The sequence below is a fragment of the Miscanthus floridulus genome, chromosome 12, assembly GCF_019320115.1.
Source record: "Miscanthus floridulus cultivar M001 chromosome 12, ASM1932011v1, whole genome shotgun sequence".
NCBI classification, from domain to species: domain Eukaryota; kingdom Viridiplantae; phylum Streptophyta; class Magnoliopsida; order Poales; family Poaceae; genus Miscanthus; species Miscanthus floridulus.
The window spans coordinates 13,571,521-13,579,852 of NC_089591.1; the positions used below are offsets into that span (position 1 = coordinate 13,571,521).

The window sequence follows — 8,332 nt, forward strand, 5'->3', positions numbered from 1 at the left end:
TATATATGCCACTGAGTACTGACTACCATCCAAGTGACAAACAATAAAGCTAATGCTATGCTGCAGGAGTCAAGATTGTATCTGATTGCCCATGAACAGTGGATTAGATTGTCTCAACGGCTAGATATATTGCCTTTTTCTTTCTAGCTGGTGGTCGACATGTCGAATTAGTGGATGCCTGGAACCACCTGAAGCAAGTTATAAAATTGTAGGATTCCAGCAAGTTAATTCTTTTGAACGTCAAAAGAAATAATCATGGTGTTATTTTTCTTCAGGTGGTATTTTTCTTCAAAAGAAATAATTCTTTTGAACCTAAAGTAGCAAAAAAATCATGGTGTTTTATTTTTGTTAGCGAAATTTAGAAGTAATCATGCTAATACTTTTGTCTACTTTTGGGCTTGTGTGTACGAACAGCCTTTTTTCTCGGTATAAAAGTGACAAGGTTTTCAAAAGTTGTTCAAAAGTAATGGCAGCCTGAACTTGTGGTGAATGTAAATCATGTAAAAAAAAAGTTCTAAAAATACGTGATGATCAAGCGATGTGTGCAGCAAATGGCCATATTGAAGATATTATGGAACGACATGAAGTTCAGTATGATGAATATATAATGCCAAGCTAATACTGAAATCTTATATATTGTTTTTTCTTATTACATGACTATCCATTATCGGAGTTGGCCACAGAATTCTGTTGGTGCTCATGATATATCATTTAGTTCTGCACATTTTCTACCTGGATCAGTATTGAAAAATATTATTTTCTGGGATCTAAGTTTTACGCATAGGCTGATAGGCATATATCAGGTACAACTTATTTCCGTGTTCAGGATGTGATTAACAGATGAAATATTGTAAAAGAATGGCTATGTGTGGTGGTAGAGGCTGGGAAAAAAATCCATTTTCTAAAAAATAAGGATACCAAGAAAGTTTTTTTTAGAACATGCATATGTTTGGCATGCATTCAATAGAAGTGTTGTTTTAATTGTCCAAATAACTAAAAGGTTGATAAGAAATTGGTAGAATCTTCAACACATAGTCTATTACTTGGCGTTGTTTACAAATCAGACAACTTATTTCATGCATTAGCGCTAGTGCGCTACAACCATCAATACTTGATATTTTCTTATTGGAGAAATCACCAATAAAATACTTAAGCTGTATTCTTGCAATCCTTCCTTGTATGTAGTATGTGCACCTAATTTTTGATTCAAAACCCAAAATATTAACTTGGAATTATCCTCAAATGACATAAATTTTATAATGCAAAATTTTATCATTGGATAAATGTTTTAACAGACCCTCCATGCGTTATATGTCGAAATATAACAGGGGAATAGTAAACAATATACAGATGTATAATCATATATATGAATGACAAGTACTACCCTAAAGTTCTAGACATCCAAAGTGTGTGTTGGGTGCGCGTGCCATTAAGTAGTTTTCGTGTTATTGGTGACACAATTATATCATCTATCTTATCTGTGTGTCGGACGTATCAAAATATTCTATGCGTGCATTGTGATTCTTCTTCACAAAGAGAAGTGCGCATGCAGAAAACCCACTATCCTATTTGTGAGATTGATACTCTTTTTGTCGGGTAACGATAACCAATCTAGTTTAAAAAAAACGACAACCAATCTCTCTCCATTCAAATCTCTAATTAGGATGGCATCCCAAACTTGATTCCCATACAAATAGGAACTACTATACCATCAATTAATACATGGACATAGTGGGTAAACATTGGAATAATTTAGGTCCAATCTCTAACCAATTCATGATTACATAAAATTATTGAACTAACATTAAACCGTCATTGTCCAAATAAATAGTAAACCCTGCCATATCCGTAGCTACCTAAGTATAGCATTAGTCAGTAATCAAACTATTAATGTAGCTAACAAAAAAATAAAAATGTCATAACTAAAACCAACACATTTTAAGAAATAATTGTCAATAATTAATATTCAACCCAACTCACAAAAACAATATTATGTTAATCCTCTCTCTCTCTCTCCATATATATTGATATAGACCTAGTTCTAGATCTGAAATGAATACCTATTTGAAAATGAACTAGTTCACCATAAATTATCATGACATTGGGGCAAGAAAATGGGAAAATCTTGTTCACCTGACCTACTTTCATGTCTAATTGTACACCACCATGCCTTGAGAGTGGTTTGTAAGACCAGCTACAACCAAAAAATTGATTTCCAGGGGTGATCCATTGTCTGGGGCTTGTTAGAAGCGTCTCTAGAGGTTGTTCTTGATCTAGGTGCTCCTATAAAAAATAGGACGTCTCTGAAAACAGTTTCTATATAATAGCGCACCATTTGTATGCTGTCCTTGTATAAGGAATAAATCTTGAAGCGGTCATAAAAAACATATCAAAGTAAGCATACTGTTCAATATACTATAAAAAAATAGTTATCACATTGGAAGCTGCTCGCTCTGATATATGTTAATATGTTTATGAAAAGAAAACTATTGCCTAGCACTTGGTCTATCCTACTAGATGGCAATTAGTCTTTGTTCAGGTGGTTTATTTCTTCAAAAGAAATAATTCCTTTGAACCTAATGTTGCAAAAGATCATGGTGTTTTATTGGTGTTAGTGAAGTTTCCTGGTCTACAGTTTTAGCAGATAAAATTTAGAAGTAATCATGGTAACACTTTTGTCTACTTTTGGCGTTGTGTGTATGGACAGCCTTTTTTTTCCTCTGTAAAACTGACAAGGTTGTCTGAATGTTCTGCTCAATATAATCCGCTTCTTCAATTTTAAGATTCCCATACGGACAACAAAACTGCTCCAAAGTGATGACAGCCCGAATTTTTCATGAATGTAAATCACGTCAAAAAAATTGTTATAAGAATACTTGATGATCAAGCTATTTATGCAGCAGATGGCCATATATTGGCTGTAGAGATTATGGAATGACATATAGTTCAGTGTGATGAATATATGCAAGCTAATACTTAAATTGTCGTCTATAGCTAGTTTAGTTTTGGCCACTGAATTTTCTTTGTGTTGAAGACATATCCTTGAGCTCTCCACATTTTGTATCTGGAAAATAAAGGATAAATATTATTTTGTGGAATCTAACAAGTTTTAGGCATAGGCATATCAGCTAGAATGGGAGAGAGTTAGTGTTGAAATGTGTTTCAGTGTTGAGGATGTGATTAGCTGATCAAATCTTGTAAAAACATTCCTATGTGTGGTCGCAAGGCTAGCTGGAAACAATTCCATTTCCTCAAAAATTAGTAAAAAAAAGTGAACCAAAGAAAGATTTTGGAGAACATGTGATTGGCATGCATTTACTAGAAGCGTTTTCTAAATATTCATTCACTAGAAGGTTGATACGAAATCAGCACAATCTAGGACTCATGGTCTATTATGTGGCCTTTGTTCTCAAATCATGATAACTTATAATTATTTCATTGATTAACTAAAACCATCAATACTTCATCCTTTCTTATACGAGAAATAGTCCAATAAAATACTTAAGTTGTATTCTTACCATTCTACTTTATAGGATCTGCACCCTAATTTTTTATTCAAAACCCACTAATATTAACCTAGAAATTATCCTCACATGATATATAAAATTTGTAATGTGAAAACAAATATCATTGTGCTAACGTTTTAGCAGACCCTCTTGCAGTTATGAATTTTTTTATTCAGAGGCTATATTATAGAAGGAATTATGTGGCAAAGTCTATTTTTCTTGTCCTCGTTAGATGTTGAAATATAGGGGAGTATATGAATGACAAGTATTGCCATAAAGTTCTAGACATCGAAAGTGTGTGTTTGGTGCGCGTGCCATCAAGTTGATATCATGTTACTGGCGACATAATTATATCATTTGTCTTATTTGTGTGTCGGACATATCAAAATATTCCATGGGTTCACTGCAATTATTATTCACAAGTTGGAGTGTGCGTGCAGAAAATCCACTACTCTAGTTGGGAGATTGATACTATTGTTTTTGGGGTAATGACAACCAATCTTATCCTAGATGTATCTATAGTTGTAGCCCATCCATACTTCCAATCTAGGAAGGTGATTACAAGATAAACCACTTACCATATTCATCTGTTTGCCTGGATTATCTTATTTTCAAACCTCTTCCATTGCCTCAGGTCACACAGCTCAATAAAATGATAATTCATTTGAATCACTTTTCCATTGGAAATAATATACATTCTGCCCTATCCAAATTCTTGTGACTACTATTATTTCATCATATGACTTAGCTGTGGTTAAGTAGACAATGCAAGAAGAAACAAAAGCAATACAAGCATATCATTTTATCGGTTTAGGGGAGAAGACGTACTATTTGATGGCTGTAGTACATAAATTTGCAAGTGGAAAGCATACAATTGTTTGATGTGGTATTTTGTAGATGCATTTGTGGGATCCAAACTATCAAAGCCTGTAGTGCAACAAGAGCTGCTTGACAATTTCTTTATCAGAAGCTTAGCATATGTTACTTCGTCCACTACTACAGAACTAGCAGTAACTAATGGACCAACATTTATATACGGGACTACTCTATAAATTCAGAGTAGTAGTGTTGGAAAGAGAAATTATAGCTCCCTCATGCATTCATACATATCGTGAATCTATGTTAGGAGCCCACACCAAGGACTGCCCACATAACAGTTCCCACTGATTTTTTTTTCGAACCAAAGGTTTAGTGCATTTTTAGCAAATATAGTGTACGTGGAGCATTATCACAAAATTGCCATAAAATTCTAAGTGTAATAAAAAAAATTACTCGCTTGTGATACCTTGCACTATATACCACCTTATGTATTTCATCCTATATGCTCTTCCTTCGTTGTCAATGGCAATCAAAGTCGTCTCTTATATACTTCTAACCTTCCATCCATGACTTGTGTCATTCCAGTTTGTCCCTAACATCTCAGGCATTACACCCCGGTCGGATGCTGCAGCATGCATGGCCGAGCCTTATTACCAGGACAATAGAACTGCGTTATAAACATGTACAGATACAATGGCAGAACGGCTGGTGTACTGACTAATCTGGCATTCTTGTCTCGAGAACAAAGCTTCTGGTTTTCAAAATCGAAAAGGGATGGAAGGTAGACTTTTTGGGCATAAAAATAAGCGCGTTCATCAGCAATCAGCATATAGATGACACCCTTTTGCTGCCCTCTGATCGATCGCTATGACATGCTAGTAATCATTCCTGTCAGGCGTGCCTTGGAAAATGGGTGGTTTGTTCATTTATCTATTGTGTCAATCATAAATTACAGAGGCACTGCAAAGCCTGTAACAACCGACATGCTTTTTCAGTTAATGTCCGTTACACAAATATACTGCAACTGCAAGTAATGCAGAAAGCCAAAGAAGCTTTGAACGGAAGTTGTTCCATGGAATTCGTTGGTGAAACTTAAGGCACATGTTAGAACTTGACACCCCGTAGATATGCACTAGCAGCGCTCGGATTTTTAATAACATAGTATGATACAAGCTTACACTGTACCATATCAAGAAGGGCAAAGATGAATCGCATTGAAAACCCTAAATGATGATGATGAAGCAACTGTGACAAGAAATTAGAATTTTGGCAAAACCAATTGCTACTTGACTTTTCGATTCTTGCATTATACAAGAATTTGGTGCAATAGAACCGTAAAAGCCTAGTCCTTTGAGAGCTCGCCTCCGCCATCCGATCCTTGCCATATACAAGCATTGGATGATGAGACATTTGTATTAGCTTAGTTGATGTGTATGGCTTCCATCCTCTTGTTTATATAGTCTCCTCCAAGCACTACTGGAAACGTCAAATTTGCCGAGTGTTTTTATGTTTGCCGAGTGTATTCTCTCGGGCACTCGGTAAATAAGTTCTTTGCCGAGTGCTGCGATAAAAACACTCAGAAAAGAGGAGGTTTGCCGAGTGTCAAAAAAAAACACTCGGCAAAGATAGGGGTTTGTCCGAGTGTTTTTTTTTACACTTGATAAAAGAAAAAATATTTTTTTCTGGGAAAGAAGGAGAAAAAAAAATAAAAAAAAATCTTTTCCGAGTGCCCAGATCTAGGACACTCGGCAAAGGAAAAAAATATTTTTCCTGGGAAAGAAGGAGAAGAAAAAAATGGAAAAAAGAACTTTGCCGAGTGCCCAGATCAAGGACACTCGACAAACGAAAAAAATCTTTTTTAACCCCCAGTGGACAAGCCCTAGGTCTCCCCGCACGGCCCCATCCCCGTCTCCCCGCGCCGCGTCCGCTCGCCCCCTCCCTTCTCCGCGCACAGGCACGCGCCGCCCCCTCCTCCCTCTCGGCACCGGCGCGGCCCCGCCCTCCCCTCCTCCCTCTCCGACACTGGCGCGGCCTGCCCTACCCTCCTCCCTCGCTGGCGTGGCCCGCCCTCCCCTCCTCCCTCGCCGGCGCGGCCCGCCCTCCCCCTTCCTCTCTCGGCATGGTGGCGCTCCCCTTCCTCTCCCTGCGCGGCGGCGCACCTCCCTCCCTCCTCCACTGCCTCCACCAGATCCAGCCCTGGTGCGGGCGGATCCGGCGACGGTGGCGCATGGGGAGGCCGGATCGCACCGGCGTGGGCGGACGGATCTGGCGCGCGGCCCTCCTCTCTCGGCGCGGCGGCGCTCCCCCTGCCTCTCCCTGCGCGGCGGCGCACCTCCCTTCCTCCTCCACCGTCTCCACCAGATCCGGCCTCGGTGCGGGCGGATCTGGTGACGGTGGCGCAAGGGGAGGCCGGATCCGGCCCCGGTGCGGGCGGACAGATTTGGCGCGCGGCCCTCCTCTCCCAGCGTCGTGGCGCCCTACCCTCTCCCTCTCCCAGCGCGGCGGTGCCCTCCCCCTCCCTTTCCCAGCGGTGGTGCCCTCCCCCCTTCCTCTCTCGGCATGGCGACGCTCCCCTTGCCTCTCCCTTTCCCGACGGCGCTCCTCCACCACCTCCACCAGATCCGGCCCTGTCGTGATGGCGCCCTGGGCGTGGTGGCGCAGCAAGGTGGTTGTGCGGCGTGATGGCGGTGTGGCGTGGTGGCGGCGCAGTGAGGAGAAGACGGCGGGTTGGTTTTTTTCTGAAAAATTGTTTGCTGAGTGTGTTTTGGGCACTCGGCAACGTCTTTGCCGAGTGCGCGACAAAAAACACACGGCAAACTAGCGTTTGCCGTCAAAACAGTTTACCGAGTGTCGTTTGCCGAGTATAACACTCAGCAAACCCTTTGCCGAGTGTTTTTGGGGCTTCGCCGAGTGCCCCTGGCACTCGGCAAAGATCCTGTATCCGGTAGTGAAGGCCCCTATACCTCAAAGTCAGAGCCTTTTTGACACCGTTTTATTATATAGTGCCTGTTGCCTACAGATATATATATTACATTACTTGTGATAAGGGTTCTTATTGCCGGTTGGTACCTTCAACCCTCAGTGGTGGCCTTTACGCTGTTGCTTTATGACCTAGCAGCAATAGGAGGAGCCATTAGTCCCGTTTGCCCACTGCCGACACCAATTCTTGCAATTGTAGTGATCTGGAACCACAAGTACTGAATGGTTCTGTACTAATGAAACATAATGCGCCAAGACCTATTATCAAGTAATGGCTTGCAGCTCCGCAACCCCAGTTGCATAATATCATGGGCGTCATATTCATCTAGACAGCTACTTTTCTATTCATATGGCTATATATAGCGTGCTCAAGTGTATCTTTGGTTATCAACAACACAAGCCCTCAACTAATCAGCTGTCAGGGGTGAGTCCTTTTCTTTCTATGAGCTCATCCATTTTATTTTGTTCAGTAGGATTTAATATACAATTCCCTGTTATTGTGTCATCAGAAATTGAAGCCTAACACGTACACATGCATCTAACATATAAGTAGATGAAGCCTACAACAGTGTCACTTCTCATTTTGATGAACATGATGTGCACTATTGGTTACTTTGATCATGCAACTTTTCTCGGAACAAAGGCCCAAGAAACCACCTTGCTGGCAAATTCATATGGAAACAATGAAGGAACTGGTTTCATGAAGGGCATAAATCTTGGAAGGAAGCTGACGATGATGGCCCACACCTGGGATAATAGAGATATCTGCTGCAAAATGTCCTCCAATCCTTGCAAAATAAAATATGATTGTTAGAGATATATGCTTGCATTCCCATGCATATGGAGGATGGATATCCTATATACAGACATGGTAGGTTGCGTCACCAGGTTCTTAAGTCCCTTGTATCATCTGGGTTTAGACCTATCTAAATAATCTCTGGGACTGTAAAATGCCGTGTAATTGTACTGAGCGTACGCTCAATATTAAACAATAAATAAAAATATTTCCTGTGTGTTATAATATGTCA

General features: G+C 40.3%; 1 long non-coding RNA gene across 1 annotated transcript; it reads left to right on the forward strand.

Moving 5' to 3' along the window:
- The first annotated feature begins 7,693 nt into the window (after positions 1-7,693).
- Positions 7,694-8,332, forward strand: LOC136498592 (uncharacterized). The gene is made up of 2 exons (XR_010769664.1): positions 7,694-7,728; positions 7,814-8,332. It is a non-coding gene; the product is annotated as an uncharacterized lncRNA (long non-coding RNA).